The sequence below is a fragment of the Danio rerio genome, chromosome 4, assembly GCF_052040795.2.
Source record: "Danio rerio strain M-AB ecotype USA chromosome 4, GRCz13ab, whole genome shotgun sequence".
In the NCBI taxonomy this organism is placed as follows: Eukaryota; Metazoa; Chordata; class Actinopteri; order Cypriniformes; family Danionidae; genus Danio; species Danio rerio.
Genome location: NC_141024.2, coordinates 70804342 through 70823731, shown reverse-complemented (window position 1 = coordinate 70823731; position 19390 = coordinate 70804342). Strand labels below are relative to the sequence as shown.

General features: G+C 40.2%; 1 protein-coding gene and 1 long non-coding RNA gene across 2 annotated transcripts in view; both read right to left on the bottom strand.

Annotated features, from left to right (window-relative positions):
- Nucleotides 1-19390, bottom strand: part of si:cabz01069022.1 — an 89093-nt gene that overhangs the window by 23021 nt on the left and 46682 nt on the right. The window lies entirely within an intron of this gene.
- Nucleotides 6005-18941, bottom strand: LOC148682393 (uncharacterized). Its single transcript, XR_015942985.1, has 3 exons — nucleotides 18138-18941; nucleotides 7374-18034; nucleotides 6005-7180 (listed from the first exon to the last, which is right to left on the bottom strand). It is a non-coding gene; the product is annotated as an uncharacterized LOC148682393 (long non-coding RNA).

Below are 19390 nucleotides of genomic sequence, written 5' to 3'. Positions count from 1 at the left end.
TGATAAAGTATTAAGCGTTTCTCCCACAGTATACGTGTGTCTGAACCAGGTCCAAGCTAAATGCCAGCAGGTGTGTGTAGCTCCGCTCACTCTCTGCCTCTTTGCCCTTGTTTGGTATCCCGCCGTGGGTGTGATGACGCACAAACAAAATGGCGACAGTTGGCCGCGCCTACTTGTGGCTTCTTTTGCGCTCTTTAGAAACCTATGGGTGACGTCACGGATACTACGTCCATATATTTTACAGTCTATGACACACATACACTGTATTTCAGACGGCAGACACGTGAACTAGGAGAACGTTTTTCTCTCACGCTTGAACCAAATTTGACAGATTATGTGTGACAAAAACACTCCGTAATCCACTCAAAACGCTATTGAAATCCATTTTCGGATGGCAAATTAGTTGTAAACGCTGTAAACGGAAGTTCTAACATTTTACCGGAAGACTCTGGTCGTTATGGGGGCATCCATGCAGCATCCAAGAAAGGTCTATTTGGATCAGACCATCATCTGCCACTGGCTGGACATTTTAGAATTGAATTTAATACATTTAATAGTATGTGATTTAACTGAAGAAAGGGTTGTGTTCTTTTATGCTCCTGTTTATATTGATACTATTCATCTAAATGCTTTATTTTCATCTTTACAAGCTATACAAATCGAGTTACTTATTACTTATTGGTGTAATTTTTGTAAGTACACCTGCATAATAGTAATAGTAGAAGCGAGTGGTATTGTGCCTCTCGTGTAGGGTATGCGGAGCTAGTGTTGTTCCCATAGTGATAAACTTCCGGTCAGGGCCGGAGCAAGCTGAACTGCCGCTCTAGGCAAAGGACGGTCACGCCGCCCTCAAACCTAAAGTGAAACCGGGGGGGAAGGGGGGGGGGGTCTATTTTGCCGCCCTAGACGCGGATATAACTGAGGCACGGGTGGCGAGGGTAGTTTAGGGGACGCCACCCTCTCTATTCTGCTGCTCTAGACGCGGATATAATTGTGGGCGCGGGTGGCGAGGGTAGTTTCGGGAACGCCGCCCTCTCTATTCTGCCGCCTAGGTCGCCTCTATGGAAGCGCCGGCCCTGCTTCCGGTGAACGGTTAATGTGACTTTTTTCATTTTATACGGTTCCTTTTACAGCATCGATGTTGTGATATAATTAAAATACAATCAGTTAAACAGACTTTGGCATTCATTTAGTTGCTAAAGCGTAAAACAAGATGAAAAGAATGTCAGAATGGGCAGGCTAGCGCAGAAGCTTCATTGAATATACTGGGGTAAAAAAAAAATGCTTATATTATAAAGACATGGCGGGGGAAACGTAGTTTAATGCAGTGCTTTTTGTACAATCTGAGACCCACTTTAATTGGATATCAGTCATTTTTAAAGAAAACAGACCTTATACGCGCCGATTTTGCATTAGCATACAGTTCACCGGAAGCAGTTAACCCATGTTACTGACAAATTAAAAGCCCTTGAGCATACTTCCGCATATACCCTATTGTTAGTAAATATTAATTTAGTCACTAATGAGTAGTGATGAGAGAAATCGATTCTTTAGAAACCCAGAGACAATTCAATTAATGGCATTTAAATATGATTCAGACTGTTTTGTTTATTGCATAACAACAATAGCATACAAAAATAGATGACTACACTACTTAAATTTTTTCCTATTAACATCAAAGAAACAAATCAATAGAAAAATCACAGGGTGGCACAATGGGTAGCACAATCAAATCTAAACCATCCACTAACATCATGTTCAACACAAATAAATATGTTACAATCGGGTGCGGTTATCTATATCTGTAAGCAAGAAGGTCGCTGGTTCGAGCCCCGACTGGGTTAGTTGGCATTTCTGTGTGGAGTTTGAATGTTCTCCCTGTGTTCATGAGGGTTTCCTCTGGGTGCTCCGGTTTCCCTCACAGTCCAAAGTCATGCTAAAATAATATAAGCAGAATAAGTTAAATTTGTCCGTAGTGTATGAGTGTTTCCCAGAGCTGGATTGCAGCTGCATAAAACATATGCTGGATAAGTTGGATGAGAAACATTAGGGATGCGCAGATCTGCTCAAATGTAGTCAGAATAGGTTGCCTCATATCATCAACCCACACCTATCAATTGCTCTGATATAGGTAACCGCACCCGATTGTAACATAATTATTCAATTTATTTGTGTTCAACATGATGTTAGTGGATGGTTTAGATTTAATGACATTAGAGCTAATTCACACTGTAATATGAACATTTACGAAATGTATTAATGATAGTAAAAACACACAGATTGTAAGTTGCTTTTAAATAGTGAAACAAAGTTTGTCTTCACCCAGACAAGTAGACATTTCTTAAATTTACACTGACTCACTGAGAAAATGTTGGATTCCACACAATTCCTCCTTGTTGAGTCAACACAAATCGATTAAGCTAACTGTCTTTGCAAATTTAAGTGGATTGAACATAAAACAATTCGGTTGTCCTAAAACAAACCTCAAGAATCATGTTGATTCAGCTCATTTTAAATAAGTAGTTTGAAAACCCAGCAAAAAAAAAAAAAAAAACATTGTTGAGCGTTCCATTCATTCATTTTCTTTTCGGCTTAGTCCCTTTATTTATCAGGGGTTGCCACAGCGGAATGAACCACCAACTTATCCAGCATATGTTTTACACAGGGGATGCCCTTTCATCCTACAACCCATCTCTGGGAAACATCCACACACACACTCATACACTATGGACAATTTAAACAAACAACTTAAATTCAATAATGTTCAATTTAATTTGTTTGTTTAAATTCAGCCCAAATAAATTGTTTACAACCACTTAACATAAAAAATAGCGTAAATCCAAGGAATCATCTTTGAATATTTTTTTTTTCAGTGTACTGCAAATGTAGTTTATTCAGTTTACCTATAGCCGGGGCCAGATGGAATCTGCGGACGTTTTTTGCTATTTCTGCGGAGAATTTTGGTAAAAATCTGCGGATTTCAGCGGAATTATTTTTAGAGTATCCAGCGGAGTTTCATAACTAAACCCTTAATATATGAAACAAAAAGTAATAAATTACTGAATAAAAACTAAATAAATTTAGATTTACACATTTACTCAAGTTAAAAAACAGAATTAATAATGGGCTAAAAATCTGCAGAAATATGCGGAATTCTGCAGAAAATCTGCGGAAATTCTGTGCGTGCAGATTCCGTGTGGGCCTACCTATAGCACATGTTTTTGGACTGTGAGGGAAACCCATACACAAGGAGAACATGCAAACTTCACACAGAAATGCCAACTGACCCAGCTGGGGCTCAAACTAGCGACCTTTGCTACCCACTGCGTTACCGTGTTGCCCTTGAGTGCTCCATATAGACTTTAATTTGAATGTTACTGTTGCCAGCAGTGCAACACCCAAGCTATATGTTTTGCCTCTACTTCTACAGAATAGAACCCTCCTGTCCGTCCTCTGACATACATTTCTTTAAAACAGGAGCCTGTATATAATTATGTATAACTATGTACAGTTGCTAATATTTTAGAGAATGCAGATAATATTTGCATAACTAATGACTGATCCTACTAGGGTTGCCACCCGTCCCTTAAAATACGGAATTGTCCGAATTTGAGAATGAATTTGCGCGTCCCGTATGGGACGGGTTTTGTCCCGTATTTTTAATCAGTTTTTAAAAGTAGCAAGTCTCCTGCAAGTCATCCCACGCGCATTTTTATGAAGTTGCCTCATTTTTTTTTACTTTTGATTGGTTAATACTTGACGTCATCTTTAGTTTGATTGGTCTTTTTAACTGTCCAGTGAGGTGGGCGGGTCTTTTAAGCAGAGAGCGTTCTCTGTGGCTTATGGTGGTCTGTCAGACATGCAATAACATGGAGAAAAATCAAAGCACAGTCAGACAGTTCTTCGTACCGAAAGTCTCTCCCGAAGCAGACATGGTAATGACAGTGTAATTATTATCAACAATATTTACGTTAGTTGCTAAATAAATGTTCAAAATTTGACCCAGTCTGTGAAAACCTAGATGGAGTTTTTTTTTTTTTACTTACCGTTTTCTACATGAAATAAAGAAAAGTCTGTGAAAATAATAAAAAAAAAAAAAATGTATTTAATATTAACTATGGGTGTCACGATTTCGATTTTTAATCAAAATCGATCTAAATTTATGCTCAATTTCGATTATCGAATCAAAAAATAGAATCGTCGATGCTGCCACGCTACCATGTCACGTCAGCTTGGCTTGCCAAGCGGGAAAAAAGCACGCTTGTTGAAGTGCTTGTTAAACGGCAGACGCAGGAGACCCGTCGACAGAACTTAAACCCTCTCCTCTTTCAATGAAGTCGCCGGTGTGTAAGCATTTTGGATTTCCAGTTAGTTATGTTGACAACGTTCGTGTTGTCGACAAAAAAAACACAGTTTTGCAAGCTCTGCTATGTACGTATTAGGGTTCATCCGATAGACAACACCGGCATCGCGATCCTCCGCCCCGCCCCGCCCCCATTGCAAATCCGCTCGCAAAAAGTACACACTCAGGCCGTGTTTATACTAATATGTCTTTGTTTTTAAATGGTATTTTAGAACGACAACGATTTGACATCCACAGTAGCATGTGGTATTTCTGAGCAGCCCTCTTTCCTCATTACCGCTGAAAACGCACATCACGTGACCACAGACACAGACGCACACACAGCCATGCGCTCGAGACATCGGGTCCAGGCAGTCAGCGGTTCAGTAGACTGCTTCAGACTTTCACTCACAAGTACTTGGTAATTTTAGCGAACACCTCAGATACTGTTGGCTGGTTCCTGTTGGTTGTGCACCTTTTTTACCGACGCCATTATAACGACACAGATCACTGCCTATTCACGAGTCCCACAGAAAAAGAGATTGACAGGTGGTAATTATGTGTGTATCTTGCCTTTATTCATTTACTGTATGATTTGTTTATAGGTAAAGCAAAGACCATGCAGGTCAAGTAGTTTAAACGGTAGGCTACAAATAATTAATTCGTTATTAATTAATTATTCATAATCGAAAATCGAATCGAAACATGACTTTAGAATTGAAATGTAATCAAATCGAGGATTTGGAGGATCGTAACACCCTTAATATTAACTGAGTAAAACCATGTCAACAACTGAAATCACAGTGAAATGAATGTCTTAACTCAAACTTAGGTTTGGTCAGGATTTTTACACACTGGGTCACATTGTAATTTGTAAAAATTCAGTAAATACAATGCAAGTGGATCACATTCCGATGTAATATGATTCATTTGTTAAGGTTAAGTCAGACACATAAGGATTAATTTATTATATGAAACATTACATTTGATACATTAAAGGTGCAGTAGGTGATTGTCTTCAGAAGCATTTGTTGTTGTGCTGGTTGAAAGTCTCTTCACAGTCTAATAGTAATGATTGAAGTAAATGATCTAAATGTATTTATATGTATTTTTATATTTTGGGTAAAGCATAAAACTAAAAAATGTTCATCCAATTAAATAGAGTCGGACCGACATCTCTCATAATTCCGATAAGTAGGCGAATCTGTCTGTCAGCAAATGCAGATTTGAACAACTGCGCAGCTGTTTGTACGCATCTCCGCCGACCGTTGTTGTTGCCGAGCGTTCACGAGAGAGGGCGTGCGCACGCGATCGGTGAAAACCTGCTTAATCAAAACTTTTTAAAAACCTGAATCAATATTGGAGTTACCTTTGCTGGAGAAAGGATGAAACAATAGCTGAAGGAGTTCTCTCAGACAGGTAATGTTTTGTCTTAAAACTATTTTAGCTTCATGCAAAGCTGATGTAACGTTAGATGGTGTTGTTACAAATGGGTTATATCTTCACAGAAGTGTTGTTCAGCCACTAAAATCTTTTGATAAAAGATTGATAAGACTATTTTCAGTTTAAGGGACCTTTTACAACATATATAATATATTTTTTATGTCTTCATTGCATTGGCAGAAGCCAATCATATGCGTTTAGAGCCGGAAAAAGAATTGATCCGCTCACCTCTCCAGTCCTCTATCGGGTCTGAGCCACTCGTTCATCACGAGCCAATCATATGCATTTAGAGCCGGGAAAAGTTTTGATCCTTTCATCTCTCGAGTCCTCGGGTTTGAGTCATTCTGTCACGTGATGAAGGAACGATCATGGCTCCTATCGGCTTAGACTCTGCATTGATTAAGATTATATGTGACTGTCAGTGTAACGTGAACGAACCCCTGACATTTGAAGACATGAAGAGGTGAGCTGAGCAAAGACAACAATACCTTCATAGACAAAAGAGCAGGTAAACATTGAAGTATTATTTTCTCCTTGTTATATTCTACTTATGACTTATTTGTCATGCAGTCAACCTTTTGGGCTAGTTGTAGATGTGTTTGGAAGCAATTCGTAATATTTTAATAATATTTTGGCAAATTGAACCAAATGAACAAAATGACTCGAAAAAAGATTCGTTCATCTTGATGAACGAGACTCAAAGATCCGAGTCAGTAAAATGATTCGAACTTCCCATCACTACTAGTCGCTCTTAACACATGAGAGAGGGTTTCTCTGCTGTGCTCGTGTTTAAGGAGGCGTGGCTCTAGACGGCAGGGGAGGGACTGTGATTCAGAGATTTATGCTAGGCTGTTAGCATTGTGGAAGATCACCTACTGCACCTTTAATAAACAACACAATGCCCATGTAAAGACAATAAACTAGTAAATTGCAACTTTCCATATTTTAAAATAAGAAATAGGCTATGTTAAAACTTTACTAGCTAATGTGTGTAGCCAGTTTCTGTGCTGATTCCATGTTTAGATAGGTGTCACTGCAAAAATTGGTCATCCAAAGCCTGTTTTTGTGGTTACTGTCACACTTTGTTTAACCTATTTTGGCCGATGTTAATTATTGTCAGCTATGCCTATGTGTTCAGCTACGATTATATAATCATTAGAGAAGTCTGTTGAATTGTAAAAGAGATAGACTGCATCTACTTGCATAGATTTCAATAAAAGAGAGTTTATTTTAATGCCCAAGTGTTGGTACTTACCAGAAAACATATTTTAAGTGGCGGTTAACAACCACTGGCATGCTATTGCGCCTGTGATCGCTGTGGTCTAGGCCCCCAAGGCATGTGGCCCCCTCTGCAGTATGCGTCCCTTTTTTTTTTTTGTATTAAAAGTGGTAACCCTAGATCAGGGGTGCTCAACCCTGTTCCTGGAGATCGACCTTCCTAAAGAGTTCAGCTCAAACCCTGATCAAACACACCTGAATCAATTAATTAGGACCTGAACAGCACTTGATAATTACAGGCAGGTGTGTTTAATATGGGTTGCAACTGAAATCTGCAGGAAGGTCGATCTCCAGGAACAGGGTTGAGCACCCCTGCCCTAGATCCTACTCACTGCAAAGAAGATGATCTAAAACCAAGCTCTGTGGCACTCCACCCTTAAAATAAAAGAGACATCTCAAGCACAAGCGGATAGATAACTTTCTATTGTTTCTGGAGAGTGTTATGGTATGACGCGACAAGCGCGAGTGATTTACATGTTTAGTCAATGCAAAGACGCGATTAGACATCCTGCGGTGCGATTCGCACAAATGATGCAGCACAAATCAAGCAAATGACATGGCGTGAATTAAGCGCTTTAGCCTATGATTTTTTTTTATAATCTTTTTTATTGTTTTTAGCATAAGAAATAATCAATAACATAAACAGAACAAAAAAAAAACAACATAAAAATAAAAAATTAAGGGGGGTTACAAAGGCCATTTCAAAATACACAAATAGTCGGACACAACATAATACAACATCATCCAGAAAGCATAAGGAAATACATAGAATTAAATATGAAACAAAAATAATTTACAGAGAAATGCGTAGGCTCCACGATTCGACTTACTCCAGACCAATCTCACTTATAAAGAGTTACAAGTTAGCATTACTGATCTAAAACTTAACTGGGCTCCAGATTTTAAAAAATGTGTTTAGTTTGTTTGTCATCCCATATCGCTTTTCCTCCATGGGCAACACGTAACTTAAGCCTTCTAACCCAAATTTCGAAGACAGGCACATAATCTGACTTCCAATTTTGTAAAATTATTTACTTTGCTAATATCATACACAAAGATACTGCCTGTGATATATATTTATCTCCTATTTCTGAGGTGTCTCCGAAAATGCCCAATTTTGGATCTGGTAACAGACTTATCCCGTATACTTCAGATATAAAATTAAAAATGCTCTGCCAAAATGAACTAATTTTATGGCATGACCAGAATGAGTGAGCCAGTGTACCTTCAGAGTTTTTACATTTGTTGCATTTGTTTCACTTTTGAATAATGAAGTCTGTGTACAACTTTAATTTGAATCAGTCTGTGTCTCGCGTTGATAGAGCAATCATGAATTTTGGAAAGATAATCTTCCCATGACTCATCTGATATCACTGTATTTAGCTCTTTCTCCCACTCTTTCCTAATTTTGTCAGTGTTTGAATTAACCTCATCCAATAATAAGTTATAGAAAAAAAGAGAGACAGTACCTTTTTCTATTGGACTATGTTTTGTTATATTCTCAAGTGTCTGGTGTATGGATATATTTTCAAAACCAGGAAAATTTTCCCTAGTAAAATCCCTTATTTGTAAATATCTGAAAAACTCAGAGGATTGAAGATCATATTTTGATTTTAACTGACTAAATGAGCCAAATGTATTATCAACATATAAATCTCTTATATATACTAATGTCATGGGGGGCAAGGAGGACCCAAATGCAGAATTGACAAGAGAACACAAGGTTTATTTTCAGGAGGTAAACAAGGCTATGCAGGAGGACAGTCAATAGTGCAGGACGATTTCAGGAGAACAGGCTGTTGAGGGGAGGAGACTCAGGATGATACAGAGGGAAGTGTCTTAAGAGTCAAAAAGTAGCTAGGCGAACCTCTGGTTAGGGACAGGGGTGGCAAACAGATTGATCATCAAGGGAAGGGGATCCACAACCAGCGATGACTCAGGAGGGAAGTGACACAAGCAACACAACAGGACTAAACGGCTGGGGAAACAAGAAAATTAAAAAGAAGAGCAAGCAAAAAACAAACTAGAACTAAGTAAATATGAGAAATAATTAAGAGGGGAAATAAGAGCTCAAAAAAAAAAGCAAATAAGGAACTAAATAAAACTACTGAAACTTAAAAGGCTTAAAGAAATAAGCTATAACTAGAAATAAAACAAAGCAAAACACAGAATTAACTAAAGATTAGGGCTAGACTGAGGCTAAGGATCACAAAAATAGCTAAATGAAAACTTGAAATTAGTCTTGAGCTGCAAACAGAAATAAAAGTTGAAAAATGACAGCAACCTTATTGAAAGAAAAAAATAATAAATTAACCGAATCAAAAGGATAAATTAATTCAAGATAAAGATCAAAAAGTAGTGATGTGACGTTGTGCGCAGAGGCTTCGAAGCATGTATCAAAAAACGATACATCTCGCAGTGAAGCAGTGTACCGGAGCTTGATTCGTTTTGCCATCATCACGTGATCAGTGACGTCCGAAGCTTCATTTTCGCCTTTACCCACGTGACTGCTTCGAATTTTGATTCAAAGGTTTAAACACCCTCGTAGTAAAGTGTATAGCGAGAGATTAGGCGTCGATTACATACATTTGTACTGTTTCAAAGCCCTGCACCGGTCCCACACACCAGTAATTAAACTAAAATACAATAGTAATTTTTAGTAAAAAGGTTTTGAACCATACTAAAGTGTATTAGCGTATTTTTACAACTATCTTAAAAGAAAACCAACGCATATCGTAGTATTGTCTTTAACAGAAACCATCTGGCGAGTGTATCCTTAAAGTATCACTCACATAACGTCCTTCTAGAGCACTCGCCTCCCATACAGTTATCGCTGGTTCGATCCCTGCTTGGAGTAGGGCTAATTGTATTATGATAAACTTTTGAATACCTTGGATTTTACCACAGTCATCAGTGGTGTAATGTAATATATCTTATGTAAAAACTACAGTAATTGAGTAATTTGTTTATATTGCTGTTGTTGTTGTATTACTACATGAATGAGTTGGTCAGTTGTGAACATTTGACGTTATGGCAACACAGTGCTTTCCCACACTTCCACCAGAAGAGGTCCTCATCGAGCTCTGATTTAGAAAGCTTCGAGTAGCGAACCTTTTTCCGATACAATTGAGTCGAGCGCTTCACTGGTTCAGAAAGCTTCATTTCACCATCACTATCAAAAAGACTTGTACTAGACTTAACAAAGGAAACAAAACTAGACTATAAAAAAAACCTCTATCATGCACTAAACAAGATAAGCTAGACAAGCACACGAAAGACAGTATGACGAACCGGCAAAGACAAGTGGAAAATGAACTCAATATAAAGGGAGTAGAGAGCACAAGGAAAAGGTGAACATAATTAGACAAACGAGGACTAAACAAGGGGGCGAGGCATAGGAAAACAAGGAGGCAGGACAAGAGGAGCACATGGCCAACACAACAAAAGAGACAACCATGTGCTAATACACAAAACAAACAAAGAGACATTAAACACAGGAGTGACAGGGCTGTAAGGGCTGGATCCTGACAACTAATCCTTTTTCTTTCCAGCGTGAAAATATTTTGTCTTGAGTTCCTGGAATAAAGGCATGGTTTGAACTTATTGGGCAATCCAAATAAGGGAGACCGAGGGATAGTTTAATCCGTTTCCATATCTTAAGAGAGTTATTTATCGCAAAGTTTTCCGTGTAAATTTTTGATTAAACTTTTAATGGACTATTCAATAAAGCTCTCAATGATGTTGTCTTACAGGAGGTTCTTTCTAGTAAAACCCATTCTGGTATTTCTTTAATGCAGCGCTCAACAATAAGGACTGCCCGGTGGCCCAGGGCCAGGGTGCGAGGCGCTCTGGACCGTAGACAGAATTGTTACTGGCCCGATTCGTAGTGCCTTGTCACAAAAGTTCAGTTTGTCTGCGACTATTTGTCAATTGCATATGAATACAGTCTTAGAATCGAGAAACAGTTTGTGCTTTTAAGCCTTTAAATGCTACCTTCTCAGTGATGTTGTAAACACCATATTGCTTTTCGGTTCCTTCTATCTGATTGTATGTTGTGAGCATGTCGTTTTTTGTAACCTGGTAAAAAACAGTACAGGGAAATTAATTTATGAGGCTAAAAGAATGTCTTGGAAGCAGACATTTACGAGGGTACAATGCGAAGATATGCTCATTATACATTTTTTAACATTTAAAAAATATTAAAATTCTAGATTCAAACACATTTTTGACACAATATAAAAACATGTGGCTAAGAAATAGCTATTAACTTAACTTTTTTTTGGTGGGGCCAGTGAATATATTGGCAGGGCAAGTAAAAATCTGAACCGCTGGCCCAATTGGGCCAGTAGAAAAAAATCCTTAGCGTTGAACCCTGTAATGTCTTCTGGAGTATGTCTCGACCAAGCAAGGGACTGTAAATTTGCAGGCCAGTAATAATGTTTGAACGAAGGAAGGTTGAATCCTCCTTTTACTTTAGATTTGCTGGACTGGAAGTGTTTTTTAGATATCCTAACAGTTTTATAATTCCATATAAATGAAGTTATTACAGATTCTAATTTTGTGAATAGTTTAACTGGAATAAAAACTGGAATGGACAGAAATAAATATAAGAATCGGGGAAGTGTTACCATCTTAATTGCGTTAATTTTTCCTACCATAGAAATTGGTAAAGTCATCCAAAGTTTTATATTATCTTTTAACTGATTTAATTTAACATGCCAATTGGGTTTTAACAAAGCCTCTGCCTTTTTTGTAATATTAATTCCTAAATGTGTAAATGAATTATGAGTTATTTTAAATGGAGTAGATTGTAAAAAAATTATATCAATATCCTCAGTAAGGGGCATTAACTCACTTTTGTCCCAATTTATTGTAAAACCTGACAATTTTTTGAATGACTCTAATAAATTTAGAAGGGTTTGAATGGAATTCCGGTTTTGTCATATAAAGAAGCACATCGTCTGCATATAATGATATATATTGGGGTCTATTATTAATTAAAATAGGGGAGATTTGACTATTCTGCCTATGATTTGCTTGAGTTAATAAGGAGCTTGTTTTAGTAGTGGCATTATTACGACGTGGCTTCTGTAGTTGGAGTCCTGAGGGGAAATCCTCCTGCCGACATGGGACTTACCACTCAGCAAACTGGGAACCAACTCAGTTGGAAACATCGCTGAAAGCATTCGTCATCCAGGTGCAGCCTCTGGAGGAGTTGATGAACTCACAGAACTTCTGAAAGATCTGATGGACTCAGACTTTGCACCGATCGAATCCACGCTGTACAGCACATTGATCAACTGTAGTGGTTTTGAATTTTGCTCTATAAATAAACTGAGACATGCATTAAGTTTTGAGAAATGCAAAATGAACAATAATTTTTCGTTGTTGCGTTGAATGTCCTTTTTTTTAATGTCTGTTGCTTTGCTGACCATTTTTTATTAATCAATTTTTGCTTTAGACTTGATGGTGCTGAAAAAGGAAGGAGAGAAAAGTCAAGATCTGAATAAAATGGAAAAGGGGAAGGATGTGTTAATTCTTTTTAAGTAAATTCCTTGTTATGCAAGCTGCCAGTTTGGAAGGTGATTGTACCAGTTTTGATAAGAAGGCTGAGACTACACGAAACAACATTGAGAATGAAACCGATTTGACTTTGTTCATGTTCTATTTGTTTGTGGATACTTTTAACAGGTCCGGGGTCAGCTCTGAAGAGCTCAGTGGCTCGCGACTTCTGTCTCTATCCATCTTGGAGGAAGATGTGACCCCACATCTGCATACCTCTTTGGAAACTGTCTATTTAAGATTGTAAGCTAGGGATGTCCCAGTCAGGTTTTTTTCCCCTTGAGTCCCAGTTAGAGATCTGCGCGGGACTAAATTTTGAATCCCGCACCCGCCAGGTTTTAGCCCGACCGCTCCCGCTTACAGTCAGCATTTGTTGTCCCGCTGCCCGACCCGCCCCGTTTTCTACCCGCCACGCCCGATCCCGCTAAAGAGCGAAAGGGAGAACAAAACCGAAAACCACCCAGCTATACAGAGTCCAGACAGCCTATAACAAGCTGTCTGTATAAACACACACACACACACACACATAAGCACCAAGCACACACACAAAGACAAAGCTCTCTCATTCGCGCGCGCACTAACACACACACCTCTCATTCGCACGTGCGCGCACACACACACAGCAACAAACAAGCTAAACACAGCATCGCGCTATTTCATTTACACACATACATACGCGTGCTCGCTCGGTAGTTGGGAGCGATATTGCTAGACGGCCCGCTCCCGTCCCAAATTAAACCCGTTACCGACCGCTCCCGCGCTTTATTCGGAAATTTATTCCCGCGCCGCAGAAATCTGGTCGGGTCCCGCAGACCTCTAGTCCGAGTCATTTGATTTCAAGTATCTACCAATACGAAATTCGATCCAATACTTCTATAATACATAATGAAGAAATAATGAAGAGTGAAGAAACAGATCCAGGATTTTCCCTATTTTTTATTGAATTCACCTTATTTTAACGTTCAACAAACAGAGCACTTTTTGTGAGGTAGCTTGAACAATCAAGTAATAAATAACAGAAATTCTTCACTTTTATACTTCGGTGCAACAGTGAATATATATACAAAAAATTTAATTTAAAAACAATTAGCACCTCAACTGGACGCCTACCTAGGGAGGTGTTCCAGGCATGTCCCACCAGGAGGAGGCCTCGGAGAAGACCCAGGACACGCTGGAGGGACTATGTCTCTCGGCTGGCCTGGGAACGCCTCAGGATCCCCCTGGAGGAGCTGGAGGAAGTGTCTGGGGAGAGGGAAGTCTGGGGTTCTCTCCTAAGACTGCTGCCCTCGTGATCCGGCCCCAGTAAAAGCGGCAGAAAATGAATGAATGACTTAAAGTACCCGGCAGACAATCCCAGGTTTACATATCTTACAGTTTGCTATGGCAATGTTGTTGTCATCAACTTAATATTAACTCCACACAGCAGAAATATTCGCGCTTTACGCTTCAAGCTGCTTCCGTGTTCACTTTCTCGGCATTTAACCAATAGACCAATTCTCATGTTTGTAAACATTTAGGATGCGGACGCAGGGAGGTGGCAGAAAAAACGGGAGCGCTAGTATTTACAGCCAGGGAATGACATCCGATGCAGTAGTTTGTTGTTGTCTTCGAAATAAGATATATTGATCACATATTATATATATTATTTACATGATGCTTTCAGCATATTATAGCAGCTCGTCACCCAGTGATAAGCACAGTGATTCGACAAAATTAGCGTTACAGTGAGTGAAGTTCATCTGACAGGTCCATTTGCGATAGCACCGCTCCAATGGATATTGGATAAGACGAAATGACCAAGCATCCAGCCCGAAATATACAATCTCATTGAAGCTCCAAGAGATTTTACAGGAGAGAAGTTAAAGGTCTACAAGTCTTTGGATGCCAACAATGTTGTTCTGTGTGGTCATGTGCAAGAAATAATGTTTCATGATTACCAAATTCAACACTATAACAAACACTATCATTTCTGCAATCAAAAACGAAAACGAGTGATGAGTATGGTCGTCACTTCATTCAGCTCCCAAAAACGTCTGCAGTTGGCATTAAAGCAGTGTGGTGTACGGTAAAAGTTAAGCTTTCTGGCATTATACAGCACAACATGTTTCCTATTGCAACCCGTATTGTCTTTTTTTGCAACCCATGTGACGTCATGTGTGACGTAGGTTGGTAATTGTGGTCTTGTGATGCTGCACACATTGCAGTTTCTGTGTGAAGTCAAGATGAAGGTCTAACTCTGTGCCACCGCATACCTATAGATGTGTTAAAAAAAATATAATAGAATGTAAAAGAATATTCAAGTCCTGTTCAGGAGGTAGCATCCGATTCAGATCAAGTCTGAAACCGCAGGATCGGGCCCGATTTCCGATCATGCGATCGCATCTGGACATCCCTATTGTAAGCAAGAGCGGCCTACGAATTCTTTGCGTGTGTTGAAGCTGGCTTCTGCTGATGAAACTGCAAACAATCCGTTGTAAACTTTCTTTTTATTTAAATGTCTGCCTCTGACTCGTCTTCATTGGTCATTTGCCGGTTCTCCAACACTTTTAACTTTAACTATTGGTTTGACGTGTTCACATACAGCTGCTTAATGGTCGTTGAAGAGTGAACAGTGTGTTCTATGCAACCGATGTACATTTAAACGGCAAAATTGCATGCAATCTCCAAGCTAACATATTTAATTTACACTTTCAATGTCTTAGTTATATGATGAATCTACTTACCATCCACTCCCATCTCTTCTGCCACTGCCTCCCATGCCTTTTCTTTGGCTTGTAGGTCTTTATACATGACAGATGTCGGGTCATACAGGACTGTTTGTTTTTCAACTTCGACTATGAGACGAGTGTCATCCATAATATCCTTTCTGTTGTGGCACTGCTACTTCAGCTCTGCTTACTCCCTATGTTGACTCTGCATTTGGCCGTTTACTCTGTTGCACTGTTTACACGTGCAGTGTGAAAGAGGTGTGACATTGTGACTTGGAGTTTGTGCAGTTTGACATGCGACATGCTAAATTGTACCATGTGAGCTGGGCTCAAAGCATTTCAAAACATCTGGGCATTCCACCATTAACCATTTCAAGATGGCCATGGCCCCTTGACCTTTCCCCTTCCCCTGAACATTTGCAAAATGTTTATTGCTTGTAAAATTAGTGGATGATGGTTTTGATCTCTGGATTTTGGTTGATCTTACACGAACTGGAAGCTAGACTAAGTCAACTGTACTGTTTCTATATCAACGTCAACCTTACGTTGTCAGGAATGGGACAGGAAGGACACAAATGCAGGTTCAAATTAAAGATTTTAATGAACAGCAAAGACAGTAGTCAGGGCCACAAAATAGCAGCCAAAAAATAACACAAAAATCCAAAAAGATCAAACAAATAGTCTTTAGGACCTCCTCCGTTACCGGGTATGTTAAGAAAAAATTAAAATTTCCGAGGGGAAAAAAACAGAGTCTCTCGGCCAGTGGCGCGCTGCACACAAGGTGAAGAACAACAAAAAACGGCCGGGGTTAAGACAGCAAAAAATATATTGAGAAAAGAATGTCCTTACAAACTCCTCCGGTAGAGGGCGCACTATGGCCCGGCTGTTTTAGATGTGACCGATGAGAGTGAGCGAGGGAGAGGGGAAGCCGGACGGTAGGTGATGTCGGAGAACTCAGTGCGGAGGGGATGACGGTGCCCGAGAACAGAGGGATATGAGCCAAGAGGGAACATACACAAGAAGGACAGAGCGCTAGAAGGTAGATGACGGCCAGGCGAAACACAACTGGAAGGGATAACACCAACCAACACAACAGGACTAGAGAGACAACCCGGAAGACAGTTACACGGACTGACACGCAACGATCTGACACAGGATGGCACACAAGATTGAACTAAATAGGGGAAGGAGCATAACTGAATCCAGGTGAGACCAATTAAATCATGATAATAGTAAAATAAGGTAACAAGGGGGAGGGAGGAATATTACGTTGAGCACAAGGTGACAGAACAAAACATCCACACGTGCTAATGATGTGAGAACATAAACAAAGGCGGCGTGATCAAACCAGGGGTGTGACATACGTGCCATAGCTGGTACAGCATCCTGAAGCATGGGCAGTGTGCACTGATAATGATCCTGCTACATAGGGGGCATACATAAGCTGGTCCTCGGAATGGTGGTGAGAAGGGGGCACAGTTTCCTGCACAGGGCCGTGCAACGGATTGGTCACAGGATGGAAGAAATTGCTGGATGTAGGAACTCAAGATGCTCTCTGTACGTAGTTTCACTTGGCATAAGGAGAGCACCAACGATGTGGGCTGGGTTCAGTTGGGAGATCTCACTACCACGAAAGCCAGCCATGGCATTTGAAGGGGTCGCTGCCTTGTTCCAGGCCTTTGAAAAGATGGACGAAAACAAGGTTCTGTCTAGCCTTTTACCTACACTCTCTCTGGTGATGACCCTTCCCTCCAACCTCCAGTGATGTTTGAGGCTCTTGAAGAGGATGCTGTCTGCTTGCTTGCAGATAGTGTGTTGTGTGAGATGGAAGGCCAATGACGTAGACATTGTTATCCTTCATAAGGTTTAAAAACTCCATGTTATAAACATGGGAGCTATGTCCATCAAGCAAAAGTACATGTGGATGTGGGTCATCTCTTGGCAGCCTTTGCAATCTTCACCATGGTGTTTGGTAGGCACCCTAGGAGTCACCTTTTGCCTTTGAAAATAATCATTGTGGTGCCATACCCACCAGCAGCATTCAAACTGGCAAGGCAGGTGGTGGTCTTGCCCTTCTCACCGGCTGTCCCTTCAAAACATGGTCCCCCAACCTCAGCAGCCACCCTCTAGGACGGGAAGTGGTCCTGCAAGCCTCTCTCGTTGCAGTTTCAAATAAGGCCTGGTGTAAATTTAAAATAACTTAATGACATCTTCATGATAGCTGAACCACTTCATAACTACGGAGCGGTTAAAGCCAGATGCTCTGGAAGCAGAAAGACCCTTAGGTTTTCTGACACTCAGTGTAAGGTTGCGCTTGAGGAACCCCTGAAACCAGGTGTAGCCAGCTTCTTCGCCACAGAGAAGCCTTTTATCCCTTTTTTTTTTTTGGAGCAAATCGAAGGCAAGTTTCTGAATATATTCCATTCTTAAGGGAAATCCCCTTTTCACAAGTGTCTTCACCAGCTCTGCGAGGACATTTTTGACTTCTTTTGGAGATAAAGGGCTTCCTTCTGATGATGTTTATGTGGTCCCCTGTGCCTTTAATGCTCCAACTGATTCTGGTCTTACTCTCTGTGTCAGATTTGTGTTCCTACTCCATTGTGCCAAAACCAGTAAACGTGCATACACATTCTTAACTGAAACATACTTAAGGAGTTTCAGTGGACAGTACTTCTAATGCAGATTTCTTTCCTGCTGGACTCTGAAAATAATAATAATAAAATATAAAGTTAGTGTAAAGTTACTTTGTTTTTGATATGTACAATTGCTGGCATGCGACTTTTAATGCACAAGTGATTACTTACCATCAAAACATGACACGATGCATTTTTTGGTGTTTCCATCACTTGGCTGGATGCCTGCCGGTCGGTCCCCAGAGCTTGGCTGACGTAGCTCCTTCATACTATCTCAGAAATTCCATTGGCCGCTAGTAAGTCGGTGAAAGGAAACAAAATGATTTTCTGTCTCAAGATTATACATCTGTTATAATCACCGGCAGGGTTGCCCTTGGAGGCTCCCTCACAAACTACATACCCCATAATGCCCTTCACTAACACACCAGTTCCAGATCACTGGTTGATTTTACACACTAAAGCTCATAATGACTGATTACTGGGACTATTTACGTAACACACCCACTCAGTCTTGAGTCTTGTTTCCATAGTGAGCATTACAAAGTGTTTTGACTCGTTGTTTGTTTACTTTTTATGCTGTTTTGCCACCTGTCTTTGACCTTCTCACCTGTGACCAAGATTACTCTTTTGGATTCCCATTATGCTTCTGTTTGTCCCTGTTTTGAATCTTGCCTGTCTGACTACTTAAATAAATCTGCATTTGGACCCTCACCTTTGTTGCTACTCCAGTCCTTACAGGTATCTGGCCGTGGCCAGCGTTGCCAGATTGGGCGGTTTTGCAACAAAACGCCTGCCCCCCTAACCAAACCAGCCATCACCTCCCCTCCCTCCCCCACTTTTCATTCTTACAGATGACTGGGTGGGATTTTTTTTGCACTTGGGAAGGTTTTCGATATCTGAACAAAAATAGCCCTGCTGAAAAATCTAGCTTAAACCAGCCTAAGCTGGTTGGCTGGTTTTAGCTGGTTGACCAGGCTGGTTTTAGAGGGGTTTTGGCCACTTCCAGGCTGGTTTCCAGCCATTTCCAGCCTGGTCTTAGCTGGTCAGGCTGGGAGATGACTATCTAAAACCAGCTTGACCAGCCTAGCCAAGCTGGGAGTCCAGCCAAAACCAGCTATATCCAACTTAAACCAGGCTGGTCAAGCTGGTTTTAGCTGGATTTGGCTTGTCAATTTTCCAGCCTGACCAGCTAAGACCAGGCTGGAAATGGCTGGAAACCAGCCTGGAAGTGGCCAAAACCCCTCTAAAACCAGCCTGGTCAACCAGCTAAAACCAGCCAACCAGCTTAGGCTGGTTTAAGCTGGATTTTTCAGCAGGGAGATTACATGAAAAGTATAACAAATAATTATTATATATTTAAATCTAATCGTGTGCCTTGTTTTATGTCATTACCTGTTTTGTTATTAATGTTTGTGAAGAAATGC